Raw genomic sequence first — 22,397 nt, forward strand, 5'->3', positions numbered from 1 at the left:
TTTTTGGAACGAAGTTCTTTCACAGCTTACCGTAGAGTGACTTGGCAGATATCCTCACGTAAGGAGACCTTTTTCTTACTCTCTGTCTTTTTCTATTCTATTATTTGAAAGTTTTAATTCACAGGAGATTTTTAATAGCAATTTTATTCTTGTCGTTTAATTATTTTCTAAAACTTTTAATTTATTTCATTGTGACGGTTTTTTAATCCATAATATATTGCAAAAACTTCGTTCCAACCAGATGTCCCAGGACATCGCTCGTTATTTTTTAATACATAATAATAATAACGCGATATGTTAAACGTTTTTGACAAATATTTCTAAAACCTTTTAAAGTTATATGCGAATTGAAATTTGAATTTTCAAATCAGTAAAGTTTTAATGTAGCTAATGAATGAAGTTAAAGAGATTTCTCCTTTTCGTTTAATAATCTGTAAGAACTTACTAAAGAAGCCGGTATATATTAGTATTAAATAGCAGTCAATTGAATATAAAATTAACTCTTTCGAATTCTTAGAAAACATCAAATTCGATAACACAATTTTAATCTATGTCAAAATTGTGTTTTTATTGTTATTTGTTTTTTTCTTTTTTCTCATTATTTTTTATATTCATTGTTTCGTTACTGACAAATTAATTATTTATTATTGTTATTTAACTATTTACTATTAGCAGAGTTAAGATCGAATACTTCAGTAAGTAAGTAACACAATATATGACGCCACTTAATAACAAAAATGCAAAGTTAGATTGATTTAATTTAGTTCAATAGGGCTATACAAATTAGTTGGAGTGTTCCTGTTCAACTCAAAGCTGAGTACACACGACGGTCTGGTGGTCATAGCAGTCTTTGTGTGGATCTTCCTTATTGTCTCCGCCCTCATACTGCAGTAATGATTCCCTTTCAACCATTTCGAAGACATTAAACCAATAAATATATATCAGTATATCATATAAATACAAATTAATAGCACTTGGTGCTTGAGTTTCTCGTTAAATTCAATTATCAATAATATATGTAAAACTATATCCCGTTAAATATAAGTTTAATTTTATAATTCATGTGAAGTTGATGTATGAAAAGTTAATTTAATACATTTAAACTGAAATATTTAGATTCACATTGTAATATTAGTAATAATAATTTCGGTTTTCCGTTATTTGATCAGATCGGTGAAACAATGAATCAACTATTTTAAATATTTTATTATGTATTGTGTCGAAGCTTACGACACAAAAGTCTTTCAAACACAGCCATCGTCAGCCAGCGTAGGTATGAAAATGCACTAAGTAATCTTTATTAGTGGTCGCCCATTGGCCGATTTACGACCGTAATTCGTTGCTAATAAAAAATATAAGATACATTGATTTGATAGATATCGATATATAGAATTATACCTTGTCGTTATTGTTATCACTCATTTATATATACTAGTGGGTCTCCCGCGAAACTTCGCGTTTAATCAAAAGATTTTTTGGGAATTTCGATACCTAAGACAGGTTGATGACAAAATGATGGAAGCTCTTTTGAAAGAAATTTCTAATATTAACATTAGTTCAGTTAGAATTGGAGTTTGTCGAAAACAATTCACTTTAATTTTATTTACGTTTTTATGTTTTTTTATTATACAGCCGTAGTACAGCTGTCTAACCGGCCAATAACTTTTCTCCGCTCTCTAAAATTAATTCTTTGTTAAATCAATTTAGTAAATTACAATCAAGAATCCTCTTTAATAATCTGCACATCTACGGTGGAGTTCTTCAAATTGAGACTATAATCGGGACTGGGACAAAAATCGGCTTACGCTATTAATATATAAGATCAGTAAGTGATGTACTGCAGTATTGTTTTATCTTTCTTGATTGGTAAGCTTGCAACATCGAGTAAGCCTGCGCGTGGAGGACGAATGTATGTCACATATGTAACCAACCCGCTTTGGAGCTTCGTGGTGGAATATACTAGAAACTTTATTCTGATTAATAAACAAGATCTTTTTCTATGATAATTTACAGGATGTTTTTAGGAAATAGAGGTGTGCATGATAAATCTGTTTCAGTAATATATATTCAATATTTTCATAAGTAGAAACAGCTGATACATGTGTCATGTGTGTGTGTAAACAATCCGTTGCTAAGTGGTTATCTAATACGAACTATCGCAATATCGTAAATAAGACTATTAATTAATATAACTACAATTTCATTCATTTGGTTCATATCTTTTGCTTCGGTCACTGGTTCTTTGTGTGAAGTTTGCAGTGGAGTGCACATTCGTGTTCATCTATCTCTTTGCTTCTGTCTGCGTTCATTAAGGAGAGTGCTCGTTTCGCCACTTATTAACTGGTTCATTGGGTTCTAGCTTTTAAACAGTCTTGATTAAATAGTGGTTCTTTTTATGAAATTATTGTTGTAGTATTAGTGTGGGAAGTCTTTCCTTCCTTTTTCCCGTCGTGTCGTCATCGGACGCCTAGATGAATGGATGTGATGACGCCACCTCCACATACTGAATAAATAAATTAAGCACAGTTCAGTGAGGCACGATTGAATATGAACCCACGATCTTTGTTTAAGATCCATACATTGTCTTCACTAGACCATCACGCTCTTGTATATCAGATTTTTCCAAACCTCTTAAAGCTCTACAACCTTAACAAAGAGAGTTATCATATATTGTTTACTGCAAAAACGCATTAACTTGAAGTTTTATTCTTCAACTTACAATAACAAAATATTTCCACGAATAATCCTTTTAATTTAATTAAATAATAGAGAATTGTCAGTATTTGGCCCATAGTTTCATTCTAAATCTAAGTGATAGAATATTTAAAAACTGATGCGAAGCTTCCGAGATTAACATCTACCTTTATACAGAACAAGAACATACATGTTGGGTTCATAAAGATGCGTAAAAGAACATACATCCGAATAATGTCCACAAATCAAACACGTTTAATTTTATCATTATTTTTGGTATGTATGTTTGTAACATACGACGTTTCATCAATGATAGATTTCAATATCGATTACAACTTCATCATATTAAATTAATTTAGTAAAGCTTATTATAAATTCGACACATTGATACCGTCCAATACTACATTGTGATTACTCTCATGGTTGTATTAATAACAAATCATGTCATAGCGCGTTTAGCTAAAGCAATAGGATACTCCACCCAGACAATATTCGTTTAATTAGTGCACACTGCAACCACATATGCTAATCAAAACTGGTTAATCGTCAACGAATCAATTGTCCTAATTAATATTCAACTATGTTAGTGTATTAAGCATATTTTACTATATTTTATTTTTCTATTTATCAAGATCATACTTTATTTTATTATAGTAATTATTTATAAACATCTGTTTTATTTATTTTTATATCTCTCTCTTCATACACTTTAATGTCTTTTTCAAATTCTTATTTATAATTAAATTAATTCTATATAATATAGACACATATTAAATACATTTTTCTGATCTAAAGTTATGAGGATAAACAAACTGTAATCGGAAGGAAAATATAGTTACAGTTTCATATAGCTTGGCAATTTTAATACGAATCGTACAATATCATTTTTAAAATTAAAGCCACAATCCGTATATATTTTACTGTTTGACAAAGACCTTCTACCTAGAGAATAACTTCTTAAACATAAGACACGGAATTATTTAACGAATGTTTCTCTAGTTTTATTACATGCACGGGTGTCAAAATTAAATCCAGTCAATGCACATTTATTCACGATTTCCTTCAACTTCTTATGAAAATAAATTAGAAACATCACAAAAATGTGCTTGTATTGATGATATTATAATCTCCAATATACTTTTCTATCAACTAAACAATCTCGGACTGCATCACCTGTGCTATTCTCGTAATTGAAAACACAAAAATTAGTTAAGCAATCATATTCTTAGTTAAGTCTAAGGTATTAAATAGAAAGACAATATCAGACATAGTAAATAGAGTCTAATAAGATATGATACTGCGGTTTCGTAGTATTGTGGGTATTTTTTACCGCGATTAACACCTTGTAACATTAAATCTGTCTTTATTACATCAACATATAAACAAACAAATATTTGAATATGATACGTAGCTAACGTACGTGCAATACAGAGTCTGGAAATTCTCTAAAAATAGGTTCGCTGTAAAAACTGAACGACTAGCGAGAAAACGGGAAATGCAACAGGAAGGTGGATGATGTTTCCGATACTGTCATACAGCGGGAACATATTCAACAGCAGTAGCGATACCACGTATCCATCCAGGAAATGTAAATAGTATAAACGGCTTTAGAAATAAACTATCGCATCTCGTTCACTGTCCTCACATTTCTATTTATCGAGATCACACTTTGATTGGCACGACACATAACCATGACGTGTGTATACACAATATTACCGAGCAATTGCATTCAAAGGCCTTTCTCATTGAAATTAGTCCAAGTGATTGGTATATAATGCTTCTCTATCAACCATTGGGCACAATATTGCTGTGCACTTGCAAATTAATATGACCTACATGGTGTTATGTGTGTCGCATTGTTTTTCCTCTATTCTATATCTGTGATGTGATTTATATGTCTAACTTGAGGTTAGAAACTAATTTATATTGTCATCTGAAATTTAATTTTGTGCGAAATTTCAGCAGGTCGGCTCGGTGATGATTAAATTAATATCGGAGTTTTCAAGCCTCAAAAAATAATGCTTGGTTACTATTTTTTTAAGCCGGTTTTTTTTTTAAATATAGTAACCGAACTTGGGTTGTGACTCAATTTACTTTTGCATTAAAAATATTTAAAAGATTCTTTGTTTAATTTTAAACCTAATTTCATGTTGATAATTTAAATAATAATAATTAGATTAAAGAATAATAACAATTTTGTCTCTTCTCTCTGAATCAAACAAAATGAAATATGAAAATGAAAAATTGGTGTATTTTTCATTTTCGAACATATGCACTTTTCCATATCCATCAACAAAAGTCTTCTACAATTTTAAATTACAATCTCGCATTAATCCTATTGTGAAAGAAATTAAACTTCCATTGCGGTGTTAAATAACAAGTTGTTGAATGGGAATTAAATTCCTATGGACTATTTTAAACCGGGACGTCCGGTAGCAATTCAAACATAATCTGATTTGCTGCGTTTTGAGCGAGTTCACAGTTCTGCATCAAGCGGCTGCATTTATCGATAACTCGATAGAAGTGGCTTTGAAACGTCCCTCGGATATGATTTTTACCCTTCTAATAATATTTTATTTACCATTTCATATTCTACGTTATTTATGTACACCTTTAAAAAATGAGAAATGTTTAAATATGTATGAAACGAGTTATCTAAATAATGCAATAAGTATTTAGTTCATTTTACCGCAGTATTTATTTCGGTAATCATAACTTTAATTATTATATATTAATTAACATTTAAATAAAATATCAATATGATCTATGATAAAAAAGTATAGTGGAATAAAACGGTAAGGTTTTTTGTTTTAATATTGTCGATTGTAACTTGATTACACCTTTTATAACGTATTTTCAACATTTTTTCACATATTATTATACACTTTCTCAAACTTTGATAATTACTTTCTTCAAAATACTTCCATTCATAAATAAGTCAAAACCATGCTAGCCGTGTATTCAAATAACTACGAATTTATTTGACCCACGCTTATGTTTGTGTCATACATGTCATGAGCCTTCAATTTACAAGATAGTTTGACGTTTATGGCTATTGCTCCGTACGTTACGATCGTAGCGTTGAGTTATAAGTACAATATGTCAACATATCCAAGGAAAATCTATTAGTTAAATAACCCAAAAATTATAAGAATAATAAAACAATTGTAGTTATTCAATTGAAGTTTCCTTAAAATGTTAACTTCCCAAATCATTTAAGCTGTTCATCAGAACATGCGTTCAGTTCAGCGTTCGTTGAGAATATATGATCATTCTATTACTACATAGGTTAATTTTATAAAAACCGAAAAAAAAAGTCACAAATAATATTAAAAAGTGAACGTAGATGATGAATGAATTAAAACAAGCGTAGTAAACACACAATGTATTTCAAAGATTGTGTTGATAACCTCACAATATATGCATGGCTTTATCGAGAAACTATCTGCAAATTCAAATAAGCTGTCACCAGTGCGGCGCCAGACGCCTATATCCTGACAATAGGGGCAACTCTTGACCTGCCTTTGTTACATTGAATACTGGAAGAGGACATGAACTGCGCTCAGTAGTTTATTTAGATTATGATGTATCTTTAACTCATTGACTAAATTTATATGTAGAGTAAACTTAGTGTGAGGTTTGATTTTAGGTTTAATAAAGCTTATTAATATATTACGTAATGGAAGTTCCTGAAATACATACACATAAAATACATTTATTAAATAAAAATACAGACATTAAAACTATTTTATAAAGACAACTCTTTTATTTTATAATACCGTATAAAAAGATGTCTGTTAGTGATAATGTAGTTAGTTGATAGCACTAAACTTCGTTAAAATAAATGAACACAATTATTGTTACTTGTATTCAATTGTAGAATACTATTATTGAATCAAATACAAAGATTTGAGTAATAAAATAAAAATATTAAGCAAATGAAACTTTTTAATATAGCTGTTAATTCAGGAGGTCATATTATCTCTTATAGTTTTATCGATACGAACGTAAACAAAGGTTAACCCTTGGCCCGTTTAATGCTCCTGCGCCGGAAACAGTACATTAAACGCGTTAAAGTCAAGCGTGATCGATCACCGCCGGTTCATCGACGTCCAATTACCGTTATCGAGTCGCAAACTCAAAATCGATAAGTCGTAATGAATGTATTATCTTTATCGCTAGTGTTTGTCTATTAGTTAGGCAGAGCTATTAAAAAAATACTTTTAATATTATCACTAATTAGTCCAGCCCTACATTAAAACTTATCTACCCATATTCAGAACATGAGATAAGGTCTACACAATAATCGAAAACGATTGAAAGTAGCCTACTTGTATTTATTGTTTTTACTCCTTAGTAAGGACTTCTTATTATTTGCACCGCTGACAGCAATGCATGCCGTATCATCTTAGTTTCCGAGATATGTTTATATACGACTAAGGATTGCTTAATTCATATTTCTTACGTTAGTAATATCTATGGGCACTGGTGGCCTCTTAGAATTAGGTGATCTTTTTGTATGACATAGCTTTACTACACAAAAAAAAAAAACCTTTTTTCTATTGATCGCCAATCACGCGAGGCGGATATTGTTGATTTTTGGGATAAAACGTTCTCGCTCAAAGGATGCCTTTTTTATCCTGCCTTTATCAGTGTAAATAAAACATGCTCATATTGTAATACAAGATATATACTTTAAGTAAAGCTAATTAAAGTGATTTATAAACTTTTAAAATAATGCATCACTAGTGTTATTTGTACAATTAACTCAACCTAAATTTGAGTTAGTTCTGACACGACTACAGCCCTGGATCGGGAGAGATTATTACTTTTTCATCTTTATGTTACCTAACGGTATCCCCTTAGCATATTACTTCACTATCTATTCTGTATATTTGTACCATTGATGAACCAGAAAGAGACCTTACATTGTATTGTGATTAAAGGTAGCGTACAAAAATTATTTGGGTCGTATAATCATTATTATATGATACAAAACATGATTCCAGAAGAAAAAGTAATTAAACCTTATTTCCTCTTTTACCAAATTTAATTTATATATATATCAGGCAATTAATATTTTTTTATGGCATTGGTTGGCGGACGAGCATATGGGCCACCTGATGGTAAGTGGTCACCGCCAATAGACAACGGCACTGTAAGAAATATTAACCATTCCTTACATCACCTATGCGCCACCAACCTTGGGAACTAAGATGTTATGTCCCTTGTGCCTGTGATTACACTGGCTCACTCACCCTTGTAACCGTAACACAACAATACAGCGTACTGTTATTTGGCGATAGAATATCTGATGAGTGGGTGGTACCTACCCAGACGGGCTTGCACAAAGCCCTACCACCAAGTAAAACAAATTAGTAATATAATCCATGCAGCCGGTCGAATGTGATTATACTTATTATTTAGATGAGTGACTAATGCAATAAATGCATATAATGTGTGGTTCAATTATTTTTATCAAAACATTCATCCAATCCGACTCGCTGCATTGTACTATGTCAGAAAGCTTAACACACGTGCCAACAACTGTCCAAAGTTACGACTCAATGGGATGAACGATACGCCATTTATATAATACAAATAAACAGGAGAGGTTTTTTATTATATATGCGGTTGGCGGTCTTGCAAATGACCTAAATAATTACCATCAAAAGTGATTTCCATCATTGACAAAAGCGCTTTAAGAAATATTAATCATTCCGTACATCGCCAATGGCCACCAACCTTAGTAACTAAAATGTTATGTCCGTTGTGCATGTGGTTACACTAGCTCACACAAAAACCAAACCGGAACACAACAGTACTGACTATTGCTGTTTGGCAGTTGAATATCTGAAGAGTAGATGGTACCTACCCAGATGGGCTTGCACAAAGCCTTTCCACCAAGTGATATAAATATATTACACTTATTGTGTTTGACGTGTTTTTTTTATTTTTATAACGGCGTTTTTAAATCTACAATTACAATTTAACTTTACATCAATATGTATTGTAAATAAAAGCTACGAAATAAATGACATAACCTAACTAAAGAAAAATAAAAAATCGAGTTGTTGGTCATGATTTCACGTTTTCATTACTCAACCGATCATCATAAAAGTTTGCCTACGTTGTCAGGAATCAAGATGTCATAGGGTACCTACCTAACACCTATCCAAATTGGTCATATAATACAGGCAGCTCATTTATTTAAAATATTTTACATCTATTGCCGCGGATGGATTCATTAAACACAATCCACACCCATCAAAATGAATTAACTAATGCAGCGTGGCTAAAGACTAATGTTTGATAACGCTAAATATACTTTAGTTAAAGTAATTTATTAAATATAATTACCAACTGAATACACATTCGATTCGTATATTTCGATATTATACTACTATTGTTGAAACGTTCATTCACCTTTGATTCAAGGAGACATCTCAGGAACACGCAAGATGCTTTCTCCAGACGTCGTTCGTAAGCATCCGGAATATATACTACTTGCCTACTCAAATATACTTGGAATGAACATAATATTTTTAATTGTATCAGACATAATACTTTTTTTTATTAATATAAATTTCTAAACAATAACCAAGTGGACATTACTTGGTTCCGTAGATGTAATATCTATCAATTCTTTTAATATTAGTATAATCTTTTGAGGACGATGACACTACTCATTTGGCATATTTTCTAAGTATAATCTATATATAACATTATTTGGTAAACTGACTAAATTAACAATTGTATGCCGAAATATGATCTTATTGATAATAGTTATAAGAACTAATATTGTTTACTGCAAATCGGGTACTGTATAGGGGAAGGCGACCCTCCTTCGTGACTCATCCGTACCAGCTGGCGTGCTTAGGGCGTCTGCATACCTAGACACTACCAAATGATATATTGTAAAGGGGATTACACACGCGATACATTTTTGCAACACTGACTCTTCAACACGGAACAATATTTTTACATTGTGGAAATTTTAATTAAAATCGTAACCAAATAATAGGGCTTCGACTTGCATATTTAGTAATGACATATATTATTTGTATTTATTTAGAAATATAACAAATTATACAATATTCTTAAATACATGATAATAATAATTATTAAATTTAGTCATTAAAATATGTTTAATGTTATTAAATATAGCTGTCATGAATATGAGCCACAAAACTAGAAAGGGGCGAGCCCTAACCGAAATGAGCACGACAAGAGAGCCCTTTTATGAATCTTTGTCGCGTGAAATGCCTGCTTTGCAGCCAAGCCCGACTTCAGTCGGCTTTTATAAACGCAGAAACACATTTTAAATCTTTAAAATACTTTAAATCATGTCATATAAAGGTTCCTATTAAATGTAGTATTTTCTTTATTATGCAATATTCGAAAACCACTGCGGATAAAAGCCATTATTACTTATTGTTTGCCAGTATGTACACAAAACCCCCAAAAGAACATTTAAATGAAGGAAATACCCACGTTCAGTCAGGGGTTGCCTTTGTGATGTACAAAGTTTCGTGTTTTCATTTGGATAAATCTGCATAAGCGGTAGGGCGGGCGTGTAGTCGCATGGGTTACACAGGAAAAAATTTGTTCCGATTTGATAATAGGACATTATGTTTTAATTGTACACTCAGTAATAACATGTTCACCGAGAAAAGGAGCCCATAGTGAAATAAAACAATTCTAGTAAAGAATGAAAATTGAACACACGTCTTCCGTTTTAAAAATTTACGACGAAATCTTTTACGATCGATGTTTAATGATCCCTATAGCTAACACATTCGAAATAAAATTAAAGTGTTCGTCACATGAACATGTATAAGTATATATTTATACACACACATAGAGCACTCGCGGCAAATACATTGACTAATCCTTTCTTTGTTCGCGTCTAAGGGTAACACCCCTAAATATTACATCGACTTGAAGTTACAGTATTAGCTGAGAATAAGTATCCAACTGTTATAGATATACTTGTAGTATTTACGTGTACCGTTGGTTTTAATATTTGTGATATTAATTCATGTGTTACTAATAACACATAAATTTATATCACAAGAATTAAATATTAATCACAATTTCGTTATACGTATTATAATTCAATATGTTATTATATACTGCATATTAGTGTCCAGAAGGATACGTACTGTTTGAAATTTTGCCACGTGTGCTTTGAAAGGCTTACATATTTTTGCCTACAAAGCCTTTGTGGTAATTCTATCAGGCAAGCAAAGGATAGTCAACATTTATTCGTAAACCAATAGTCTTTTTCGTCGTGAAATTTATCATGTAATAGAGACATCAAATGTTCGAAATAATCTTATATATTTGTAAGTAAAATATAAATTTGTAAATCGTATTTAATTTCCTGAAACTTCAGAGACCACAGTCGTAGCGATTATTGGATCCATTTACTATTAATTTTAATCTAATGAATGAATTGAAATAAATATATATTTCGACCGAACGTGAAAACCTCCGTTTTTTTTCATCGAGAAACCGCTATATATATAGCTGCTGTAACACACTAACTTCTATACACGTAATGCTTCAAAGTAGGAATGACTATAGTAAAAATTATGATTCCCGTAGGCCGTAAAAACGACCCATTTTCCACCTCAAAAAATATTTTCAAGTTATATTATATTATTTCATACATACAAATATGTATATTCGAATATAAAATATCATTTTGATTTTAAATCTTATTTTGAGATTAATAGGAAAAATGGAGGATTAAGCGATGATTACGGGATTAAACTCACGTTAAGCATCGCTGATTTTTTTTAATTTGTGTGTATAATTCATCTCACACTTGACATTTTTTCTTGTATCATTCAACATGTTGGATTTAGATCTAACCTATCACTTACAAAAGAAAAGGAAGTTTTAGCCTAGCAATGGGGCATTAATAGACTACTATTTTAATTTACTTGTTAAAACTTTGGTTATACTGTATATATTATTTGGCTAATATAAAACCGATACCGTTTTCATTATCTTTTGTAGTATTGTTTACTGATGTAGTTTATGGATATGTTTCATTAATATAATAATAAAACCGACTAACACGAATATCGCGTGTCGATTATAATTTTAAAAGTATGGTAACAGTAGTTTTCTATGTTATATTGAGATGGATTGACCGCGGCGGTCTCGAGCGCCCGACATTAATGACTCCACTTCATTAATTTCCTAAGGCATAACAACAGCTACTGTAAACATTGTCAAAGATGTTTATTAAACTACAGCGGTCTTTGTTGATCATAACGGGAAGTATATTGAACGTTTAAACTTTTGAAAACTAGTAACACTAAATTTGTTGTATTGGAGTTGTCACATTGAATAGGTTTGCTGATTTTATTTTTTACTTAATTACCTCCCCGAATTATTTTGATATTTAAGATAGTTAAATAATTAACCCAGCGAAAACTTATTTAATTTCATAACCCTTTCTACGTTTACTATGTCTGTATTTTCCACGCAGTGGAAACCTTCATAACTCGGGGGATACCGGATTATGTGGGATTCTTGCACACTAAAACCACTGCAATGGCCGTCCTTGTGCAGTACTCTGCTGGGGTATCGCTAGAACGTCCGTACGCAGTAGTAACTTCTATATACGTAATGCTTCAAATTAGGAGGTGCTAGCACGATGCTAGCACCGTTAGCACGAGGCCATCCCGGCTGCCTATCCTTCCCTCCCTATCCTCGTCCTACGGTCACGTCCTATCCTTTAAGCCCCGGACGTCGGGGGTGTGGGAAGGCGAAGTCGACGCCTACGTCATCTACGCCGAGCAAGATCGACCCTTTCCCGTTCCCTCTCCGCTATCTTCTTTAGGACCATGACGGTCTCACAGGAGAGAACTAAGTCCCTCCACGCCGATTCTTTGCGCGGTTCTCTGGTCCGCGTCATAATGGTGACACACCGTCGTCGTGAACCACCAAAAATACCGTAACTAGTCATTACCTGCGTAAGTCGGAAGGTGACTGTTAGGTGAAGGTGAGGTCGCTTTCGTCTCATCCAAGCTTCGGAGGCCGGACTTGGCTCCAACGACGCGACGATTTTATCATGAAGACTGAAGCCCAACATCCCAATGCGGTTCACAGTGAGTCACGTCACAACTTAGGCCAGGCAAAAAGGCAAGGCCAGGGTGGGTAAATTGTATTCCTCAACCAGGCCCAGAGGGAGCTCCAGTGGAAGGTTTCCTGTCACATTGCAGCCGTGAGTAATAACTTAAGAATTAAAACATAATTTATTAGTACTTATCAGCCCTAACGTGGTAGAGCTTTGCGTATATATGTTGGTTGAGTATCAAACTTTCATGAATCACGTTCCAGACATCAACATCATTACACTATTGTGCATTACAAGCACAAGGGGTATTCGAGATTCCATGATAGTACCATTGCCAGTGTAATGCGCCGCGAGCCTTTTTGTTTAGTCTCGAATTTTATGTCTATAATATATGTTTCTTCAATATCATCATAATTAAATATGAAAAAAAAATCAAACACAATTTTCCAAACATATAAAATCGAATCATGGAGATTAAAACCAAAGATTTGTGATTATCATAACTTACATAGAGCACACAACCTGACTTTATTAGGAAGAATAATATGCGAAAGGTAACCGGACTGAAGCAAGTCTCATAGACTCGTTCATTCGAAAAAAATTAACTTAATCGAATATCGAATATTAGTTTTACCATGTATTTATTATTTTTAGTCTAAATATCGTTCTCAATTCACACTTTTGTTCTTATAAATTGCATCTGCACAGATGCTTGTGACTAATTTCCGAACGGCCAATGTAGATGGCACTTACAATGTATTCGATATAGCTCAAACAAATTGCTGACGATTTTAAATTACTTTTAACTAAATTATATTTACTATAAAAACACTATGTGTTATTTATTAGTTGTCGTTTAACTTATAAAACTGATACAATTGATTTTTTAAGATTTTTGGAAGTGTGTGTGTTCAGTGAAAGTCTAAAAGTAAGTAGTAGAAAAAGAAAGGGGTAACACAGACAAATTATAAGACGACTACTTGGAACATAAAGTAAGTACACAACAATATTGTGACGTTATCGTCATAAAATATTCTAAGCTCAAAATTTATAAAAAGTTTTATAAAAAATAACTACAAGTGGAAGTATGTGTAGCGTTGTAGTGTGTAGTCAATATTTCACAACGTCGGCGGCGCGGGCGCTGTAAAGCGCTATGAATAATTTTAATGCCTTCGATTTATTGCCAGGACGTATACGACGTAATCTTACACCATTGGAACGGAGAATAAGGCAGAAATACTATGAGTTAGTGGTACACAGTTTATGTTTAATATGGTTATGATGAGAACGAAGATTCAATAAATTATTATCATGTTGTTTTGGTGGATGAATCTTCGAAGAGTCTTAAATAATACGTGAGCTTTATCGGAAACGAAACTAAGTAAACTATATGGATCCAATAAAATGAATCTACATATATAGATCAGTGAAGGATTGTATAACCCCTATTTTTGGATTCGATGAAATTTCGTTTTGTTATTAAAATAACATGACTACTCCACGGTGCAATTGTGTTGCAATAATTTCATTGGTTAATTTTCATCTAGCTCAGTGAACGTTCCTTCGTTTTCAATTTGACTTCGTGTTTTCACATGATTCTGCAACATCATAACTTTACATTTATACATTTGACCTATTTATTATGAAGTAACTGTAAAAGACTTTTATATCATTTTTATATTGGCAGGAACTCCTATAGGTAGCGTTCTATTAGATTTTAATATTGGTCATATACAAATTTATCATGTTAAAAACAAAGTTTATATTCTATGTTTCTTTATGTTTTAAGGATTCTAACAGAACACTTATCGGATTAATATGTCGTCAAAAAGAAAAGTGTCGGTCTAGACGCTTTTATGGCGAGCTCTCGCCAAACTATAACAGTACCAACCAAACCTGTGTGTATATTCATATTTATACGTATAAAAAATCGCATATTATATACGTATAAAAAATATACAAAATATTTTACTAGCATTTATTTACTTACATATAAAAAGTACACTTTTCAATAATTCGCCAGTATGAACTATTTTTGAAATAAGCACACGTCATCTAGTAAGGAGTAACAGGATAAATAATAGTAGCAATACATTAATGAAATAATCTTTGTAAAATTGTATGATCACTTGTGCGAAAAAATTGCACTTTGAAAGTCGATGAAACTGTTACTGGAAATTTGGAAGTAAAATTAAAATGGATATAAGTAGGAAAGTGTAATAGTGATGTATTATAAATAATGTTAAATTAATCATAAACTCTTAGTATAGCTGAGTTATTAGCAAATCGCATGAAATACGTAAATGTAAGGTTTGTTCATCTTTTTTCCTACTTTCATCGAAATAAGCCATAAGCCTATTACAATAAATTGTATCCAACGCAAAGAGACTGGTTAAATGGATCAAACAAATAAACATATTCTTTCGCTTTATGATATGAGTATAAATCACATCAATATAAGAAGCTTCTCGGAATTAAGCCTTATTTACAACAATCTCTCAAATGCTCAATTTTAATTTTGTACGAAAACTATTTTTTCTATTTTACATTTTATATTTTCATTTTATATTTTGAACGATATGACTGTTTCTATTGTTTTTACGGCCGCGACTTTACCTGCATCTGAGAGCTGTCTACATACCTGATAAGAATTAACGAAAAAGTAACCTATGTCCTACCTTGGGATTCAAGCTTAATACATACCGAATTTTATCAAAATTAGTTTAATGATTCAGCCGTGAAAGCTTAACAGACAGTTAATATTAGTATAAATGATTAATTAGACAGTTCTCCGTCTCGGGTCATTGAAGTATTGTAAAGAAGGCGCATACGAAATATGGGTGTGGGCTATGGACTCAACTATTGACGGAAAGTTTTTTTTTTAAGTTTGAATATTAAATGTTATTTGGTTACCAAGGGTACACACCGATAATGCCCAATTTTAATATAATACATCAAAACCAATATCATACAATCTATGAATACATTTTTAAATAATATTGATAATCAAATTAATTATTTTGATTGATAACAGTTCTTAAAACGATAGCCATTCTCTTAAAATGTATCAATATATTTACTCGATTCTAATTAGTAAATGTTGCCAATAGGAAAGTCATTACTAGCAGGCTTATTTTGTATTAAGATTGTAGTAAATGTTTACAAATATTTATAAACGGTATCATATCATGCCTTATAATTCCTATACCTACGTTTATTTTTAAGGCAATAATCAACTAATATTTCTTTGAAAATTTACTTTTGTTAAATACCTAAAACCCGATCAAATTAGACATTATCGTATAATCAACTTCTATTGAAATCAAACAAAGATATGTATTTAGCTAATAAACAGGTAATGATAAATTTTATTTTGTTCATAAAAGTATAAATATATACAAGGAAACTGATGAAATGACGTAGAAACGAGTAAAATAATATAAAGAAATAAATTATAGCTAATCAAGGACTTTCATTATTCTTTTTAATGTTCATAATAACATAACTATACTATACTCTTAAAATATGTATTCCTTATAAAAATATATTTACTACGTAATGCTCAGCGTTAGCCGTAATCGATCACTGAAGGGAAATGATTTTCTCGGACGGAGTTAAATCGCTAAGCGCCAAAGTTCTAACCTAACAACTTACACACTAAGCCTCTTAGTATTATTACTTACTTTAAAACAATTACAAATGTAAAATTAAATCTTAGCTACAAATTTAAATCATTCGATATCTTGGTCGGTCTAAAATTAGAGGATTTTGCTTTTTATCTATAGAAGTATATCATTCATCATTCTATCATTTATACAAATATCGACTCAAATGATACTTTAGTTAAAATTTCTCATTACGCTCTATGTATTTATTATCGAAGAGCTAGTTCGCTGCAATCGTTCGCTAAGCACATATATAAATTAATAAAGGATGTGTATATTTACATATACCACGAGAAAATGCCTGTATTTGCCTTTTATAAATTTCCGGTCACCGATATTGACGTTTGAGTAATAAATAATAATTTAAACTTTTATCTGAGCAATCTAAGTTAGGAATATTTGGTGTAAATTCTTATTTTTTTGCATTATTTTTGAGGATAAATATATCAACATCAAAAATATAATATAATACCTATATATATTTAATTCAATTTTTATTTAATAATGTAAGAATCAAAGTTGCGTCGTATGATTATTCAGAGTTTTTAATTTGATATTGATATAAATATAATTAAAAAAATAATTTCACATCGTTTTAATCCAACGTATACTCAGCAATAAACAAAACAAGTCTACATTTATTATCGAGATATAAGCAGATTGCGAACAAATAAAATCATGTTTTTTTTAAATAACATTTTAGATATTTTTCTCTTAAAACATCATTAATGCTTATATTGTAAATATTTTAAAGTTTTAAACAGTTGTCTTGATTAAGGACGAATAGTGTAAACATTCATATTAAGCGTATCAAAAACAATTAAACACTTACAAACTACGCCGGTAACTTTGTCCTATTTAGATGTTGAAAGTCTTATAACCTCGTAACACACAGTCTATCAACACGCAAGTAAACAAATACCGAACCGGATAGAGTTTTTTTGTTCACAAAACGAATCGATGATTAAAAAATTCGCCGATACACATTTCGTAAGACATGACGCACTGAAACGCGGCTCGTTTGTCGCCTATGCTTCAACTGCGGTCCGTCGGTGCGGGAGTCACTGTACTCGAAGTAACTTGTGTAGGCGGAAGTGTGTGTAGTAATGTCCTGTGATTTCTTCGTATGAATCAGTCACCTAGCGACCTCTATCGCTTTTAAAGATAACTTTGATAGTTCTTATGATAAGCGACATCTTCCTTCCACAGTGGAAACTAAATGCTTGCATTCATATTACATGTGTTTGAAGTTTTACTACTAGTTCCCGCTAGAGGGCATTAGCTGCATAATATCCATACTAATATTATATGGGTGGTCTGACTGCCTGTTACGTTTACGCTTAAATAAATAAACCAATTTTCATGGAATTTGGTACGGATTAAGTTTCAACCCTTTTTTCACCTTCAAAGGGTCTAAAATATAGGATAAGCTAAATGTGCGACTTTTTAAATATTCAAGTTGAAAATGTGCTTATGGTAAGCTTATTCCACATATAAATAAGGGAGAATGATTTTAACGTGTACTCGGATTTCATATCATCGGACATTGATATCACTAGTTATGTTATGGATGATAAAAAATAATTGCCGGTAGGTACATACTGTAACTCGTTAAAATAATAGAGTTGCTGTCGTCTTTATGGGCAGAACACTGATATTTAGGCTTTTCGATACATATTGTGTTATTATTATTAATTTTAAAAGTCTTATTTAACTATTATTCAAAACATACGTGAATATTATAACAGGGTTACTCGGTATACCTATATCTTACTAGCCTACTGTCAAAACTTACCGAAACAAAGACAAAAAGATTTAGACATAATCAATTTTACTTAGTAATATTATTTATTTATCTGAATAAAGATGATTTTAAGAATTTTCTTACTTGATCCCAAAATGACTTAATAAAATGTTGTTGATGTTAAATAACAATACTAACAGACCTTTAAGATATCCCGCTCTTGTACACGGGAAAGTGCCCGGAGTGTCTATTTCAGTATATATGTATTATCTATGGTCACTGTATTTGTAGACTTGTGTATATTCCGTTGAAATCGACATTATGAACACAGCCACAAACACAACAGCAATTGGAGTAACCGTCTTACTAATAGTAGTTTTTTTGGTATATTATTTTAACTATCAAAAATAGTAACAGCCAATCATACATTGTCAGTTACCTATCTTTTATAGATAAGAAAAATAAAATATATTTTTCAATAACTTTCCTAATTATATACACTAATATATAGCATACGCAGTAATATACTTCAGTACACTACGGTATTACTTGATGGAAGAGCTTTGTACAAAACCGTCTGGTAAAGTATCAGCCACTCATTAGGTATTCTGCCGTCAAACAGTAATATGTACTTAGTATTGTTGTGTTCCGGTTTGAAGGGTGAGTGAGCCAATATTGCTAATGGGACAAGGAACATAACATCTTAGTTCGCAAGGCTATGTCAATATTTCTTACAGTGCCAATGGCAGTCTATGGCCGGCGATGACCACTTTACATCATTTGACTCATTTGCCCGTCCGGCTCCAAATAAAAAAAAAAAACAATAATCATCATGTTCGCTAAAATTATGTGAGTATTACATTCCAAGTGCCATGTTGATCGGTAGGAATAGAAGTTACCATAAAGAGGATCACATCAAAACCGTCATCATGAAAAGGTAATCAGTCAAACGGAGTCGAATCTTGATCAACTCTCAACGACATTAATATCAATATTTAAATATACCACACATATATTTTGACACGTATTTAATAGTAAACATGATGCTGTATATTTACTATATTTTTGATGAAACCTGTATTTAATGGCATTCATTTCAATGCCTTTATGTTTTTAATTATTCGTTTGAAGTACGTGCACATAAATGCATATATCTTGGTATGAATGTTAGTATCTTGCTTAAGTGATTCTTTTGTCATCTTTTGAACAAAAGGCAATAATATCGACGGATAGCTAATTACGTCCTACGTGTAATAGCATAAAATACAACCGACTGTGTATTCATTAAATTCAATTCATCCGTCTTCTATTTAATAAACAACTTGCAGCGAGAACTAGATTACTTGAATTCCGTTAAATTGATAGTGTACGTCGACCAAGGAAAATCAAAACGATTTTCCAATTCTAAAATTTTATTTTTCTATATGTATTTATTGTTGTGACTTTTCATGTTTACACGTCGAATAAAGACTATTCAATATACAATAGTTAAATTAAACGAGGACTTATTTGTAAACAGATGAATGAAAATCTATCTCAAAAGAACTCAATTTTCATGAACATACACAGAGTTACAACAAAACTATAATATAATAATTATTAACAAACATACATTTTCCTGCTACAACCTTACTGCTCTTAGAGAGTGTTGCTGAAATTAGTTGATTAAAAATGAATAACTGACATTTCCAGAAACTTTTTGCTGGCGTCAACCGCATCCCTATTACTCATATCACTTGTGTGACGTATACTGATACTACTCTGACCGACAAAATTTGTTACTTAAAATATATCTAACGTCGGGAGGAGGATCTTGCTTTATACCTACCTAGTCATATAATGTGTGTCGGTTGATATACGTTATATTGATTGATTACTCAAAAAGGAAATGAATTTGTTTGGTCATAGAAAGAGGATGTTTTAACAAAACCATTTTGGTGTCAGTAAGACAATGGCCGTGTCCGCTATAGTGAAACATCCGGAAAATATTTCAGCGGCTTGACGCCTAAGAGTTCGTAAATTGACCTAGTCCTAATTACGATTCTTTTAATTGTATTATTATATACAAGTAGGACGTAGGTATCAAATTACGTAATTTAATCAATCATTGATAGCTAATTCAATAAAATATTCAAGTAATATCATAAGTAAGAGTCATTGCAGTTATATCAAAAGGAAATATTATTTTATAGAAGTAATAATTCTCGGAAACTGCTTTAGAAACTTGAAGGAATCCTTACAATTTTTTGATTGCATGTATTGAAATAAATTCACAATAATTGAACCCATCTCTACTTACATTTAAATTATGATTTCATACATAAGACGAGCAATCCTTAGGTGAGGCATTTAGCAATAGATAGACGCATTAATACTAACATACTATGCGTAAAAGTCTCCGAAGAAGATTTTCCGATATTATTAATTATTAATACACGTTCATTAATCATTTGATTAATTCGTTATAATTTTTGTTAATTTATCTTTTAATAACTGATTATGAAATATAAATTCAATCAGACTCTGATATTTGTTTAAACTTTCAAGAATGTCTTACACGTGGATAAATAACAATATTGCATTGAACAGTTTGCTACGCGTGTAAGAAAATGGTAAGTAAACTACTTCTGTAAAAATTAGGTCAAATTTCTTCTGATTATTTTATATAATACTTTTTTTGTTGTTAACGTCGGTTTATATGATTGAACTATGTTCAGCCAAATAAAAATGAATAAAAAAATATTGAAGCGGGAATTACGCGGTCCTTTAACTTCCGCGTGAATTTCGGCCAGAGCAGACATCTCATTGATTTCAACTTCATTACAACAGTTGTCTGCGTTGTAGATATCATTATAGAGCATTAATGTATGCTCGAAGATTTTTGCAAGACTCACAGTTCTGGGGGACGACAATCCGACACGGTGGAAGAGAGACAAGGCTTATGACTGTCCGACGTATATGAGACTATCTCTGAGAATTAACCTCGGGATCGTACGTACAGCCTTATAGGCTAGTATTCCAAATCTGTTTTAAAATAACGGTTGCGTTTATTTGGAAAATTTTAATTTTTTGTGCGTCTATATTATTGTTGAGTCAAGTTCTGTCACATTGCGAAAGTCAAAGAATTTATTTAAGCAAGTAAAACATACAACAAATGTTTTTACCTTTATACAAAATAATTAAGATAGTTAATACGTTAAAATACTTGTTTAATGAGCAATCAGTCGTCAGTTTGTAATCCAAGCAGAATAAAAACAAATATTATTATTTCATTTATGGCTTTCAAATTTAACCTTAACGATAAAGCATAATAAAATTTATTCCAAATAAAAATTGTGTCCCCTCGAAGTTGTTCTTGCTTGCACTATAGCCGGTAACTAGTGACTTTGTCAGGGTAACAAGAACACATACAATTTATTTAAAGAATCGTTTTACGTTCGGTATTTATATATATATATAGGTTTCATTATCTTACTTATTATTTCTTATCTTGTCTTATTATTGCAGAGCAGATAATAATTACTCATTCATTAAAAAAATGTAAGCTAATTTACGTGATTAATAAATATTAGATACAAAAATCTGCAGCTAAGATGGATGTTTGCTAAGGCCTATAACACAGTAAATGAGAAAAATTTTTGAGAATTTGTATAAATATCACTTGCTTACTAGATTATTAACGGACTTTAGTGTTGGATATTTTATAATGCATTTACTAAGTAATAAAATTAATGATAGTCTGAAATATATCAAAGAGTAGTCAGTTATGATTAAGTTTTAGCCGTTATAACTATTGTTAAAATTTATATTCGTTACAGGTAAGTTAGTCGATACTAACTCACCTATAATTTAATTGTATGTTATTGTAATCGTAGTATTACTTATTAAATTAATTTATTCATATAATTTATGTAATGTAAAGTATAAAATTGTATTTTTTGCTTTAGCTTTGTAGGGGAAGGGAAATAGGGCTTTTTGTTATATGTTAGAATATTCAGTTAAGGGAAGGGATGGTGCAGTTGTTGGGTACATTTTTCGAGATAAAAGTTATCTGTGTGCATTCCATGTAATCTATCACGTATGCCAAATTTATTTCAGATCCGTTCAGCCGTTCAGCCGTTCTGCCGTGATTAGTGACAAACATCCATCCGTCTGTATAGTATTATACTACTCGCATTTATAATAATAGTAAGAATAC

At 31.4% G+C, this 22,397-nt stretch overlaps 1 protein-coding gene across 1 annotated transcript in view; it reads right to left on the minus strand.

The window, feature by feature from the left end:
• LOC125075893 (amyloid beta A4 precursor protein-binding family B member 1-interacting protein) overlaps positions 1 to 17,506 on the minus strand; it is a 100,348-nt gene extending 82,842 nt beyond the window's left edge. The window contains exon 1 of the mRNA XM_047687737.1: positions 17,288 to 17,506. The gene's annotated coding sequence lies outside the window, so the exon portion shown is untranslated. The remainder of the gene's footprint in view (positions 1 to 17,287) is intronic.
• Positions 17,507 to 22,397: the final 4,891 nt, after the last annotated feature.

Source organism: Vanessa atalanta, chromosome Z, assembly GCF_905147765.1.
Source record: "Vanessa atalanta chromosome Z, ilVanAtal1.2, whole genome shotgun sequence".
NCBI classification, from domain to species: Eukaryota; Metazoa; Arthropoda; class Insecta; order Lepidoptera; family Nymphalidae; genus Vanessa; species Vanessa atalanta.